The sequence below is a fragment of the Pelodiscus sinensis genome, unplaced genomic scaffold (genome assembly GCF_049634645.1).
Source record: "Pelodiscus sinensis isolate JC-2024 unplaced genomic scaffold, ASM4963464v1 ctg37, whole genome shotgun sequence".
NCBI classification, from domain to species: Eukaryota; Metazoa; Chordata; order Testudines; family Trionychidae; genus Pelodiscus; species Pelodiscus sinensis.
The window spans coordinates 917,351-931,218 of NW_027465869.1; the positions used below are offsets into that span (position 1 = coordinate 917,351).

At 52.0% G+C, this 13,868-nt stretch overlaps 2 protein-coding genes and 5 non-coding genes across 7 annotated transcripts in view; 4 read left to right on the top strand and 3 right to left on the bottom strand.

Moving 5' to 3' along the window:
• LOC142824070 (uncharacterized) overlaps positions 1–13,868 on the top strand; it is a 408,405-nt gene that overhangs the window by 355,891 nt on the left and 38,646 nt on the right. The gene's annotated exons all lie outside the window — the stretch shown is intronic.
• LOC142824071 (uncharacterized) overlaps positions 1–13,868 on the bottom strand; it is a 142,231-nt gene that overhangs the window by 103,941 nt on the left and 24,422 nt on the right.
• Positions 728–799, bottom strand: TRNAE-UUC (transfer RNA glutamic acid (anticodon UUC)). Its single transcript has one exon. It is a non-coding gene; the product is annotated as a tRNA-Glu (tRNA).
• TRNAA-AGC (transfer RNA alanine (anticodon AGC)) lies at positions 3,405–3,477 on the top strand. The gene has a single exon. It is a non-coding gene; the product is annotated as a tRNA-Ala (tRNA).
• TRNAC-GCA (transfer RNA cysteine (anticodon GCA)) lies at positions 6,201–6,272 on the top strand. The gene has a single exon. It is a non-coding gene; the product is annotated as a tRNA-Cys (tRNA).
• On the top strand, positions 8,402–8,510 carry TRNAL-CAA (transfer RNA leucine (anticodon CAA)). Its single transcript has 2 exons — positions 8,402–8,439; positions 8,465–8,510. It is a non-coding gene; the product is annotated as a tRNA-Leu (tRNA).
• On the bottom strand, positions 13,327–13,408 carry TRNAS-GCU (transfer RNA serine (anticodon GCU)). Its single transcript has one exon. It is a non-coding gene; the product is annotated as a tRNA-Ser (tRNA).

The window sequence follows — 13,868 nt, forward strand, 5'->3', positions numbered from 1 at the left end:
ACTTTCCGGATGTCCCGACTCACGCTTTCGGTGCCGTGACGGACTCAAACAGTCCGGTGCGCACTTCACGGTCACCTACGGCGAATCTTGTCGTCCGACTCCGGAGTAGTCCAAGGGGTGTCCCATCTGGGTCGCCAATTTGTTGCATAAATTGCTGGTTTCGTCCCCTTGGAGGCTAGTCTGATTTACCTCAAGAAGAGAGTCACACTTTCAGGCTGGGTCCAACTCAAGTTTATTGGTTGCAACCAAGGTACGGCTAAGGAACTCAATGTTCAAAGCAGAGCCGACCCTGAGCGTTGGCTAAGCATCCTTTTTATACTTTCTTTAACTTTCTTATCTAACTTGGCACATCTTGATTTGTTACCTTAGCTTCGTGTTGCAGCGTTATTGGTTAGCATATTTCAACTCTATTCCATTCAGTAACAACCACCAGTATAGCTTTCTTAAGCAATAGCAATTAGCAAATTTCCCTAACTCAAGTAATACGTGTACTCCAGTCCTTGAGAAATGGGTCTAAACAGCTAGTTCCCCTTTTTCCTACAGCTTCTAAAACATGCGCAATTAGCTAAATGATATGTGCTGTTTCAAGCTTAAGTAATGGAAGGGGGAAGAAGCACACATAGTTTTTACTATATTTTACTACACAGCTGCTGTAACATGTGGCAAGAAAGTTGACTAAGGCCATGAAAGTTGACTATGGAGTTGTTTGGTAAAAGTTGCCAGGGGCTTCCCTGACTGGGAATTGAACCCAGCCCACAGCAGTGAAAGTGCTGGATCCTAACCACTAGACCATCAGGGACACATAAAACATGTCTCCTTGCTCACCTACACTAGCCTTTCACAGGCCATTTAATGTCCACTTCAGGATGCGGGGAGGGTCCATTCTCCCTTGCCCAGAGGGGACAAGAACAGCCAAATAGAACATCAAAGCAGCCAGACTGGGCCATGCCAGTTTGCCAGACCAAATAACTAGCCCCCCCGCTCTGGAGTCTCTGCCTCTCATGGGCCTTCTCATCCTCAGGCTCCGCTTTGTCTCCAGACAGACCCTGCTCTGCTACAGTCACCTCCCTCCGGCTGTCACTCCTAGAGCAAAATGCATCCCTTCATTCTGACTTTGTACACCTGGGGTTTTAGCACTCAGAGCTGCACCTGACACCAGCATTGGCTAGTGAGGGGTCTGAACAGCTTCTGCAGAGAGGGAGAGAGAGAGAGCCACTGTGGAGCATCCTTGACAACTGTCTCAGAAAGCAGAGGAATGTAAATTCTTTGTCAGGTGGGACAGTGCCAGAGACAGAAATTCACCTTCTAACTGTCCCTTCTTCAACTTTTAGCTCCTTATTTAGCCCCTTTGAAGAAGCCAGATACACAGGAAGGGCTGATCACACCCCTCTGAAAATCAGCTTTCCATGGGTATCTGTAGCTGGCTCCGAGTCATGGGACTTGAAATCTCGTCTACCTCCCGAAACCAGGGAAGTGTCTCCCACCGCTGCAGCCTCCTGAGGCTCTATGGCCCTGTCTGTACAGCAGGGACAGCAACACTCATAGCTCCACAGGAGGGCCCCTGGCCTAGCAATGTGGCCCCCTGAGCAGCCTCTGATGTTCCCTGCGTGAGCCCTAGAACCAGCCCTGAGTGACGGGGGCAGAGGGGGAGCAGCTCACACATGCCAAGGGTCTGGCCCAGGGCAGGACATGAGCCTGCAAGGCAGCAGTGACATCACAAGGAACTTTTACAGCACCTCAGCTCATTGGCTAGGAGGCAGTGACCTCACAGAGGGACCATGGCAACAGCCAGGTGGGACAGGCTGCAGGGCTGGGGCATCTCAGAGACCCCCATGGCCTGGCTGCCTGGAATCTCCTTTGGGAGGTTTCCCCTTGAGGGCAGAAGGGATTGAGGGTCCCATCTGGGAGTGTCTCTGTGGAGATTTCCCCTTTCCCCAGGCTGCAGTGGGAGGGGCTGGAGCAGACAGGGGTACAGGAGGGGCTGGCACTGAACCTCTGAGAGAGGCAAGAGAAAGGGCTGCAAACACCCAATAAGGATGGGATTTGAACCCATGCCTGCAGAGCACAATGGATTAGCAGTCCATCGCCTTAACCACTCAGCTGGTAGGGTTTGCTTAAAATCACCTGAAGTCAGCACTTCAGGGAACCTTTCTGCCACTTGCTGACTGGCCAAGGACACCCAGGGCAGGAAGGTTTTGGCTTTTCACAATGTTCCCTGGGCTGTTGTACAAAGCTCAGTGCTGGTAACAAACCCAAACACCCCCTGGCTACATCTACCCTGCAAACTTCTTGCTCAAGAACTGTTTTGTGCAAAAGGTCTTGCCCAACAGTGTGTCCACACTGCCATGTGCTGTTGCACAAGAGAAGTGCTTTTCTCTAAAAGCAGCCATGGCAGTGTGGACGCTCTCCTGTGCAGGAAAACTCTGACGGGCATTTTAGATATTCGGCTTTCTTGCGCAAGAAACCCCTGTTGCCCGTCCACACTGCCTCCTTGTGTACGAGTTCTTGCGCAAGAGGGCTTATTCTGTGTAGGGAGAGGAATAACTTCTGTGCAAGAAGCCCTGTTATCTGATGCTGCACTATAAATTTACTTGCGCAAGAACGTGCGTGCAGTGTAGACGCTCTGCAAGTTTTTACACAACAACAGTTGCTCTTGCACAAAAAGCCTGCAGTGTAGACGTAGCCCTGCAGTGTAGACACAGTCTGAGAGACACAAGGAAAGGAAGTGGCCAGAGCCTCCCCCCAGCAGGCTGGCCCTCAACAGGACGGGCACGTCTACACAGCACCCTCACCTCAAAGTGAGCTGTGCAATGTGAGTGGCTGCCCGGGACCCCAGGGGAAGGTCTGTGGGGAGTTTCCAAGGCAACAACAGCTACAAAGTTACATAATCTACACTCACGTGACTGTGATTTATTCCTCCACTGGCAAGTGTCTCTGAAGGGATGAGAAATGCAGGGCCCAGGTGCAGGGAGCCGGGTCACAGTCCTGGCTGAAGCCTGGCTACAGAGAGAAGAGGCCAATGCAAACAGCCCCATGGCAGCGAGGGAATCAGTACGTGGGTGGGTGAAGCAGGGAGCTGGGGGCAGAGTTCAGCTCTAACTCACTAGGGGTGCATCCCATAGCTCAAAATTATCAATGCGCCTATTTTGAAATAGCTTATTTTGTAATTTGGGGCTGGCTACACAGGACTTCTAAATAAATCCCCATGCAGGGACGTCGGAATAGCGAGCCTGTTATAGCTTGAAATAAGGGGCTTGCTCTTAAGATGCGTCAGTGTGACATGAGCACCACGTCCTAAACCTCCGAGCTAGCTGACCCACAGGTGTGAGTCTCACAAGTAGACTCGCAGGGATGTTGTGGGCTCTGGAACAAGGTGGGTGAGGCAGTAAAGCCTTTTGCAGGCAGGGGAATTAGCTCAAGTGGTAGAGCGCTCGCTTAGCATGCGAGAGGCAGTGGGATCGATGCCCACATTCTCCAATGACAGCGCTGTCCTTTAATTTCAGTGGCCCCCTCCCTCTTTGTACCTCATCTCCCAAAAGAGACAGACCCCCCCCCCAGCAATTGCCATGCTGCAAAGCAAAGAGTGGAGATATCCAACTCACCAGCCCATGAGGCTCTGGGGTGCAATGGAAAGCATGTTGGACTTCTAAGCTGTAGTGGTTAATGTGAGTCCAGCTAGACATTCAAAAATTGTGGGTTCAAGTCCCACCAGAGTCACTTTAGCTGCTTCCTAATTTCCAGGATGCAGCTTTTACAGACCAGTCAATCCTTAGGCTGACACTGGGGTGGGCTGGCATCCAGGCAATTCCCAGCAGACCCCAGTAAGGGTGGAGGGAAGGGCTGGTCCTTGGGGTTAGGGCTGGGGGTTGTTCTGACAGGACCATTTTGTCCCTCCCTGTCTCCTACTAGTGCTGAGCAACACTCAGGCTGTGACACGGCTGCCAAACACCCTGGACAGTTAATAATGAGCCAGACGGGTTTGTTGGCAGCTCAGTGTGCGGAGCCTTAGATGAAACATTTAAAGGTCCCTGGCTCACTCCCAGGCTTTGCCATGTCTCTGGGTGCAGCAGGGCCCTCTCTGCTCCCCTGGCCATGCTCGTGCCCTGTCACATCCCCTCATCCATCCTGGCAGCAGCCCACCTTTGCTTCTAAACCTCCCTCAGATTGGCTGCTTCTGCTTCCTTGGCTAAAGTCCCTCCCCCTGTGCGTGTGGCTGGCAGGGATTGCTAGAGGGATCCATTTACATGTAGCTTCACTGAAACCCCCCTCATTGGCCTGCGCCCAGGTCAGTCCATGTGTGTTAAAGGGCCTCAGGGAGCACAGAGCAGAGGGATCCCCTCGACACACACACACAGTCCCAGCCCCAAGCCTCTCCCAGATCCCGTGCCCTGACTTCTCTACCTTCCACATCCTCACCCCTGCTCTGAGCCCCCCCCACTCTCACACACTCCCCAAATCCCTGCCCTGAGCCTCCCACATTTTAATTTCTTACAGGTACTGTCCTATCACAACCCCTCCCCCCACTTCCTGCCTTGAGCCTCCCCCTCCCTCCTGCCCAGCCCAAGGGGTGGTGCCCAATAGAACAGTCCCTGTAAGAAATGTGTCACTTTCACCCCTGGGAGCAGCTCAGCCAGGCAAAGGGGCTGCCTGGGGCAGGACATTAGCCCTGGAGGGCAGGGGTGGGTGTGGCAGTGACATCACAAGGGCCTTTTGCAGCCCCTCAGCTTATTGGCTAATGGAGATTGGGAGGTGATGACCTCACAGAGAGTCCATGACAATGGCCAGGTGGGAGCCATCTCAGAGACCCCCCATGGCTTTGCTGAAAGGAGTCTCCTTGAGATCTGCCCTTGAGGCCTTTTTGGAGCCTTCTCCTTTCCCACGACTAACTGACCTAGAAGGCCGACATCTCTGTGGAGAAGGAAAGAGCTTCCAAGAAGACCCTTCTATGTGAAGCAGCGGAATTAGCTCAAGTGGTAGAGCGCTTGCTTCACATGTGAGAGGTAGTGGGATCAATGCCCACGTTCCCCAATGAGGGGAGAAATTTCCAATTTTTCTTTTTGCCAGCCAGGGGGCTAAGTGGCTCCAGTAGTGCCCCCCCCCCCCCCCCCCAGCCCCGGCCCCCACTTCCTACTTGCTCTCCCCAAAAGACAGCCACGTTGGGACAGAGAGCTGCTGGACACCAACCCTCCTGGGCCAGACAGTGGCAGAAGCACTGGAGGCAGGTTGCAGATGGGGCAGAATTAGCTGCGTTGGAAAAGTGCTGCCTTTGCGCATGAGAGGTAGCAGGATTCACTCCCATCTTCTCCCACCGGCTCGCTGGTGCTGAGGGGCCAGCCCCTTTCCTGCCGCTCCAACTCTTATTCCCACAATGCGCTTTGTGCAGGGGCCGCTGGTCTTTCTGCCAAGGTGCGTGGCTGGGAGCCAGGACTCAGGACCCTTCCTAAAATATACAAATCCCCGCCCCCCACGACGCTCTGTTCCACTCACACTTGTAGTAAAATATAGTAAAGACTATGTGTGCTTCTTCCCCCTTCCATTACTTAAGCTTGAAACAGCACATATCATTTAGCTAATTGCGCATGTTTTAGAAGCTGTAGTAAAAAGGGGAACTAGCCGTTTAGACCCATTTCTCAAGGACTGGAGTACACGTATTACTTGAGTTAGGGAAATTTGCTAATTGCTATTGCTTAAGTAAGCTATATTGGTGGTTGTTACTGAATGGAATAGAGTTGAAATATGCTAACCAATAACGCGGCAACACGAAGCTAAGGTAACAAATCAAGATGTGCCAAGTTAGATAAGAAAGTTAAAGAAAGTATAAAAAGGATGCTTAGCCAACGCTCAGGGTCGGCTCTGCTTTGAACATTGAGTTCCTTAGCCGTACCTTGGTTGCAACCAATAAACTTGAGTTGGACCCAGCCTGAAAGTGTGACTCTCTTCTTGGGGTAAATCAGACTAGCCTCCAAGGGGACGAAATCAGCAATTTATGCAACACACTGTCTGGCTGCTGCCCACATGGAGCTCAGGGGCCAGGTGGGTGACTTGCCTTGCAGCTGTGACAGCATCAGACCCCTGCCACCCTCCTGCTCAGTGTGGAGACCAAGCCCAAGGGTGGCACCTGGGATGTGAGTTACACAAAAGCCTCTTGTCTCTTGTTCCTTGTCCAGTTCCCAACATTGGCTCCAGATGATAATTTTTGTGGGGGTGTAGCTCAGTGGTAGAGTGTTTGACTGCAGATCAAGTGGTCCTTGGTTCAAACCCAACTGCCCCCTTAGAAAATTTCCTTCTAGTGGAAATATTTTCCTTTCCAGTTCCATCACACTCTGGCTTTACATTGCTTGAGGTTCTTGACATTAATAAGAACCCTTAATGCAGAGCTACTCAACTTTGGAAGCCCTAGTGGCCACAATGAATGGCATTTCGCCAGGATGGACAGGGCAGGTGTCCTGAGCTGGTGTATTCTAGAAACTGGGAATGGGTGATGGGAGGGATCATTTAATAACTGTCTGTCCTGAGGATTCCCACTGGGCAATGAGATTGGCTGCTGTTGTGAGACAGGATCCTGAGCTAGTTGGGCAACTGGCATGGCCCCGTCTGGCTGCTTTGATGTTCTGTTTGGTTTCTGTTCTTGTCCCCTCTGAGCAATGGAAAATGGACCCATGTCCTGAAGGGGACAGAAAGTGGCCTGTGAAAGGCTAGTGTAGGTAAGGAAAGAGCCTTGTTCATGTGTCCCTGATGGTCTAGTGCAGGGGTCTCCAAACTTTTCAGCCCGAGGGCCGCATTAACTATCAAACAGCAGTTCGGGGGCCGACTACACACTTGAGGTCCAAATAAAAAACAATCAAAACATGGATGTTGTTTTTAATTATGTATTTAATATTATTTTATTCAGTTATTATTTAATAACACATTCATACACTACACATGAACACCTGTATTAGTGTGAATGGTGAAATTGTTTCCTGGATGCCAAAATAGCAGACATTTCTGGCTTTAGATTTGTTGTCCCTAACATCAACAGTGACCTGAGATTATCATCGGACAAGTTTGTTCTCAAATTGTTCTTCACGTATTTCATTCTTGAAAATGTTTGTTCACACAGGTATGTTGTTCCAAAGATTGAAAGGTACCTTGATGCAAAAGTTTTGACATTAGGAAAGTCTTCCTTGGGCAAAAACTGGTAAAAACCCACCAGTCCTATTTTGAACTTGTCCCTAAGGAGGTCATTTGCTTGCAACTCAATGACTTCCAGCTGCAGTTCATCTGGGCAACTGGCCACATCTGCTTCAAATGGGTTTTGAAACAATCTCACTTCTTCTGCCTTTGAATCCAAAAAGGTCTCCACGGGCCGGATGAGAGGGCCTCGCGGGCCGCATCCAGCCCCCGGGCCGTAGTTTGGAGACCCCTGGTCTAGTGGTTAGGATTCAGCACTTTCACTGCTGAGGCCTGGGTTCAATTCCCAGTCAGGGAAACCAGCCTCAGTTTTCACCTGACATCTGCCAAGTCATTCATCTTACCTCATTGTGACATCACCTGTGACCCAAGAGGTTCACTCAGGGCCCCTTTCCCACCTCTCCCTCACTGCCAAGACAGCACCTGCCATTTTCACAAGCCCTTCAGAAGGGGCAGAGCTGGGTGACTCAAACTTCCCCTCCCCTCTCCCATGTGGGCAGCCCTGCAGGAAGCTCTGTGGCACACACGGCACCAGCCCAGCGCAGTGTCAGGTCGGCACAAGATCCATTGGTTCAGTTTGGTTGTTGAAGGAGACAACCCAGAACTGGCTCCAGCCCCCACTCAGTAACCTGGGGAAATGACCCACCAGGCCTGGGCCCCTTGGAGAGGCAACGATTCCCCACTGGCCAGGGCAGAGCCTCCCTCTGACATAGGCATGGAGCCTTCTCCCCCTGGTCCTGCCTCCCCCTTCACTCAGCTCTCACTGCTCGGTGCTGCCAGGGAGGGGCCTCACTGCGAGAGCCACCTGGGCAGGTTCCTGCCACAGAGACACGTCCCAGAGCAGGACGGATGCTCAGACTGACACTGAGTGTTGCTCAGCGCTGGGGTGAGACAGGGAAGGACAAAAGGGTCTAAGGGCACCTACAGCCTTTCAGAACAGCCCCACCCCCAAGTACCAACCCTGCTCAGGATCCCCAAGGGCACTGACACAGACTCCCTGGCACAGGACAATCCCAGGCCTCGGTTCTGTCGGCCAGCGGTTTACCCTCTTCTGTTTCCTGTCAGCTCCCTGTAAAATACCTCACAACGGTAGGTGAGGGTGAGTAGGAATATACCCAGCTGTGCTGTAGAGCGGCTGTTAGGCGGGGAAAGAGAGGTGCTCCCGCCGCTGCCTCCCCGAGCAACTCACACATGTAAGAAAACTGCGGTTGAAAATCTTTGCACAGTTGTCAGGATGGCCGAGCGGTCTAAGGCGCCAGATTCAAGGTTCTGTCTTTCCCTCAGTTGGGTGTTCTGGTCTCTGAATGGAGATGTGGGTTCAAATCCCACTCCTGACATCTCTTCCTTTCTATATCTAGAGAAGTGACCTCATTTCAATGACTCCCCTGATGTTGCAGGAGCCCTTGCTCAGCATTTCTCTGAGGCTGCATCTACACGGCAGCGTTCCTTGAGAATAACAGCCATTACACTGCAATAACAATGGGAGCGTCTACACAGCAATTCCATTATTTCGACGTCTGTAACGCTCCATCCAGACCAGTGGTCTGAGGAGACAGGAGGTTCCCAGGCTGCAGACAGCCAAGCCCACAGGCAAAGACAAAGTGTAGTCGTTGGGACTTCAGCCCAGCAGGGTCTCTGTGTGGCTCCCAGTCCTTTTGTTTCCCGTTTCCAGGGGCACACATTCAGCAACACTCACAGGCCACACAGCAGGGGGCTGGTTTGATGCTTCACCCCACGGCCCAGCAACGAGCCCCCAAACTTCCCCTGTTCTAAGAGCCCAGTTTGCTGTGTGAATTTTATGTAGCAGGTGATATCACGCCTGGGCATTGGGATTATCTGCCAGTTCCCCTGGCCCTGGGGCTTTGCCGTCTTTACATCTGTGATGGCCGAGTGGTTAAGGTGTTGGATTAGAAATCCAATAGGGTTTCCCTGAAAAAGTTCTAAGCCTGCTCATAGCGAGGCCCATGCTTTGGTCACTCCCCCTGCTAGTGTAACCCTTCTGCCAGGTAGTGCTGGCAGCAGCCAGGGCTGGGTTCGATGTCTAGGGGTTTCTCTTCATTCATCTCACACAAAAGTGGCTTGAGCCCCCACCCAGCAGCCTGGGAAATCCACCCCCCCACACCGCCCCGAGTACCTCGGGGAGGTGATGCTTCCCCACTTGCCAGCACAGAGTCTGAATGTAGAAAAGAAACTCTGAATGAAAGAGGGTGAGAAGTAACGTGGCATTCGTCTGGGAAAATACCACAAGCTGGGTTCAGAACCAACCCACTAATAAGTCTCAGCTCAAGTGGCTTGAGCAATGTCCTTTGCCAGCAATGTAAGTCCAGCAATGTACGTGTCCCATTCACATGCCCAAACTTTCTCTGTACCCCACGCACAGTTGCTGCCCTTTCTCAGGGCAGATAAGAGCACAGGTGTGATTTTCAGAGTTCACCTCCCACTCTTGGGGGGAGTGGGCATTGGAGGCATCTCGGGACAACCTGGACAAACTAATGCTGCTCAGGCACCTTCGATAGCTCAGCTTGTAGAGCGGTGGACTGTAGTGTGTGTTTGGCAAGTGATCCTTAGGTTGCGGGTTCAACTGTGGCTTGAAGAAGTCATTCTTTTCCCTCCAGCGTGGCCTTAGCAGAAAGCAACCAAGGTGGAACTAGCTGAGCTATCGAAGGGTGCTTGACACATGCTGCTTTGTCCAAGTTGTCCCTTCCACAAGTCTCAGTGCAACTGCTCCCCCAAGTAGATGACATTGCTGATGAGGGGCAGACAGACTCCCTGAGTGAAACCTGAGCTAGATCCTTCCATGTCTCAGCAAAAGGAAGAAAGTCGTGTTCTTCTCGTGTGTCTTCTTTGTTTCAGAGTCTCTAGGGGTGCAGTAGGGGCAGGTCCATTGAAAAACAGACCCACTTGAATGAACATTGGCCTACAAACACACAGAAACACCGCTGAGGGTTTCCTTGCCTCCACTTAAATGTTGACAAAAATTTTGTTGCTAACTCCTTGGCCAACTCTGATTGCTCTGGGGTTACAAAATTCCCTCTTGTTAATTCTGTGCCCTCAGGAAGGGAGCAAATTGAAGAAGGCTGGGCCCCCTCCGGGGACTCCAACACAAACCCTGAAACAAAGGGGTTAACAATTCAGGTAGTCAATGTTTGCTGCCTTCCTTCAACCCTGCTCAACCTCAAGGCCAATTCCACAGTCCCAGTAGCTAGGGGAGATGTGCATGTCAGAGCCTCTGCCCATCGAGCTGTAGCCTTCTGTGCCCAGGGAGCCAGACACCGCCAGGTTGGGAAAGCTGGAGGGAAATGGGGACTGGTTGCTCTTTGAGAGTCAAAGGTCTTGTCTGGTGCCATAAATTAGAACAGTTTTAAAGGGGCTTTGGGGGTGGGCATTGTGGCTTATCTCGGACCATAGAGGAGAGCTGTTCTACGGGGCTGAGGAGTGCACCATGGCTTAGCTGACTAACACGCCTGCCTTGTAAACAGGAGGTTCTGGCTTCAACTCCCAGTGGTGCCTTGCTGTGGTGTTTGCTCACATTTTCCTATCTCCTCCTGGGACACAGAAGAGGCCTCCCCTGGCCACCCATGGAACTTCTGGCTCAGGAAAAGGCTGATTGGAGAGGCGTGCACGGCTCCCCCAGCCACTGGGACTGTGGCCTTTGAGGTTCTGCAGGGTTGTGGGAAGGAGAAGTGCAGCAAACAGTGATTATCTGGCTTGTAAACCCCTTGGTCTCAGGGTTTAGGTTGGAGTCCCCAGGTGGGGCCCGGCCTCTCTTGGTTTGGCCCCTTCCTGAGGGCACAGAATTAACAAGAGCGAATTCCTTCCCCCGCAGCAAGCTGAGTTGGCCAAGGGGCTGTGGGGGAGGGGCACTGTGGAAAGGCTTCCTGGGCAGGGCATGACTATGTCAACTTTGTGCAGCCCGGCTGCCAAACATCCCAGACAGAGAATTACAGGCCAGAGAACTCATTGTCCAGCAGCCAAAGTAGCTCAGTGGGGAGAGTGTCAGACTAAACATCTAAAGGTCCCTCAGTCAATCCCAGGCTTTGGCAGGTGCTGGGATGTGACAGGAACCTCACTGGTGTCTGATCCTTATCTCACTGTTTTTGGTCACAGCTTGGCATTGACAAAACAAGATCATCTCATTAGCCCAACCCCAGACTTCTTCCTGTGAGTCGCTGCTTCTTTGGGTACGTCTAGACTACCGCGTTTTGTCGATGGAAGTTTTGTCGACAGATACTGTCCAGACACATTGAGTTCTGTCAATAAAGCAAGCTGCTTTGTCGACAGAACTCCGTAGTCTGGACGCAACGTTACAGGCAATAACGCCTTCTGTCGACAGAGTTCTGTCAACAGAAGGTGTTATGCCTCGTAAAATGAGGTATACCAGCGTCGACAAAACTGCTGAGTTCTGTCGACGTTATGTCGACAGAACTCAGCGGTACTGTAGACGCTGGTATAGTTTTGTCGACAAAAGTCCACTTTTGTCGACAAAACTAGGTAGTCTAGACACACCCTTTGACTGCTGGCCCAAGATATGGAACAGGTCTATGGGCTGATGGGGATGTGCTGGGGAATTGTTGGTTTGTGTAAATCTTTGAGAATTGATCTTCTTGCTCCTCTGGCTCAATTCTACTTTGTGCTTCTTCACTTTCTCAATGTAAGGACTTTGGAGAAAACTCTCAAACATCTGCTCCAGTGGTGCAATGGGTCAGTGCACAGTATTTATAAAGCAGTGTGTATAGGAGACATGCTGAGGTGAATTCAAACCTCACCTGGAGCAGTGGTTTTCAGTCCCTACTGGGCTGCCCCATTCCTGTGAACGCTGTGGGAGCTGGAATTCTAGCTCAGAAGAGTCTGTCAGTCAAATTCCCCCTTCAGACTTGTCAGACTGAATGGTGGGTAGACAGAGACTGAATGGTGGGTCCTTCTTGCTTCCAGGGTCTTGTTGCTGGTCTTCTCCCCCACCCCTTATCCATCAGCAGCTGCTGTCCTTTTCAGCCATTCTGTCAGCTCAGGCAGGGGGGCAGGAAATGGGGCAAAGTAGCCACACAAGCTGAGGGAGGCAGGGAAAATGGTGATCGGGGCTTTCTTGCGCAAAACTGATCTAGATTGGCACGGACGCTTTTCCGTAAAAGCATTTGCAGAAAATCATGCCAGTCTAGACAGCCCTGGGCTTTTAGCACTCAGATGTGCACCTAACACCAGCATTTGCTAGTGAGAGATCTGAAAAGCTTCTGTAGAGAGAGAGACAGCCACTATGGAGCATCCTTGCCAACTGTGTCAGAAAGCAAAGGAAGATAAGTTCTTTGTCAGTGAGAGGAAGCTGTCATGCCAGGTGGGACTTGAACCCACAACACATGGCTGAGAAGGCCAGTGCCTTGTCCATCAGGGAACAGGAGAACACAGAAAACAGTCCCAGAGACAAATTCACCCTTCTAATTGTCCCTTTTTCAACTTTTAGCAACTGATTAATCCCCTTTGAAGAAGCCAGATACACAGGAAGGGCTGATCACACCCCTCTGAAAATCAGCTTTCCATGGGTATCGGTAGCTGGCTCCGAGTCATGGGCCTTGATGTCTCGTCTCCCTCCCGAAACCAGGAAAGTGTCTCCCACAGGTGCAGCCTCCTGAGACTCTATGGCCCTGTCTGTACAGCAGGGACAGCAACACTCACAGCCCCACAGGAGGGCCCCTGGCCTAGCAATGTGGCCCCCTGAGCAGCCTCTGATGTTCCCTGCTTGAGCCCCAGAACCAGCCCTGAGTGACGGGGGCAGAGGGGGAGCAGCTCACACATGCCAAGGGGCTGGCCAGGGGCAGGACAGGAGCCCTGCAAGGCAGCAGTGACATCACAAGGGCCTTGTGCAGCACCTCAGCTCATTGGCTGGGAGGCAGTGACCTCACAGAGGGTCCATGACAACAGCCAGGTGGGACAGGCTGCAGGGCTGGGGCATCTCAAAGACCCCCATGGCCTGGCTGCCTGGAATCTCCTTTGGGAGGTTTCCCCTTGAGGGCAGAAGGGATTGAGGGTCCCAGCTGGGAGTGTCTCTGTGGAGATTTCCCCTTTCCCCAGGCTGCAGTGGGAGGGGCTGGGGCAGGCAGGGGTACAGGAGGGGCTGGCACTGAACCTCTGGGAGAAGCAAGAGAAAAGCCTACAAATACCCAATGAGGATAGGATTCAAACCCATGCATGCAGAGCACAATGGATTAGCACTCCATTGCCTTAACCACTCGGCCACCTCATCTGAGCTGCAGTAGCTTGTTTGAAATCACCTGAAGTCAGCACTTCAGGGAACCTTTCTGCCACTTGCTGACTGGCCAAGGACACCCAGGACGGGAAGGTTTTGGCTTTTCACAATGTTCCCTGGGCTGTTGTACAAAGATCACTGCTGGTAACAAACCCAAACACCCCCTGGCTACATCTACCGTGCAGGCTTCTTGCTCAAGAACTGTTTTGTGCAAGAGTTCTTGTGCAAAAGGTCTTGCACTACAGTGTCTCAGCACTGCCATGTGCTGTTGCACAAGAGAAGTGCTTTTCTGCAAGAGCACCCTTGGCAGTGCGGACTCTCTTCTGCGCAGAAAAGCTCTGACGGGCATTTTAGATATAGGGCTTTCTTGAGCAAGAAACCCCTGTTGCCCGTCCACACTGCCTCCTTGTGTACGAGTTCTTGCGCAAGAGGGCTTATTCCGTGTGGGGAGAGGAAT